Below are 270 nucleotides of genomic sequence, written 5' to 3'. Positions count from 1 at the left end.
AGGATTACTAACCTGTAACTACCTAGTTCAGTACAAACTAATCTAAACGAACTAATTAGCTAACACTGTTTCTCACTACCAGTACCAGTAACTAATTAATACTAACCTTTAACGATCTAGTTCAGTACAAATTAATATAAACTAACCTAACTAACAGTTAACACTGTTATTACTCCAGGTGACTATTTTTTAATACTAACCTGTAAACTATTCACTAATCTAATTCACTACACACTACTGATTGAACGAACTAACTAGATCGAAAAAGGT

The sequence above is a fragment of the Priapulus caudatus genome, unplaced genomic scaffold (assembly GCF_000485595.1).
Source record: "Priapulus caudatus unplaced genomic scaffold, Priapulus_caudatus-5.0.1 Scaffold2903, whole genome shotgun sequence".
NCBI lineage: Eukaryota > Metazoa > Priapulida > Priapulimorpha > Priapulimorphida > Priapulidae > Priapulus > Priapulus caudatus.
This window is presented reverse-complemented; position numbering follows the sequence as displayed.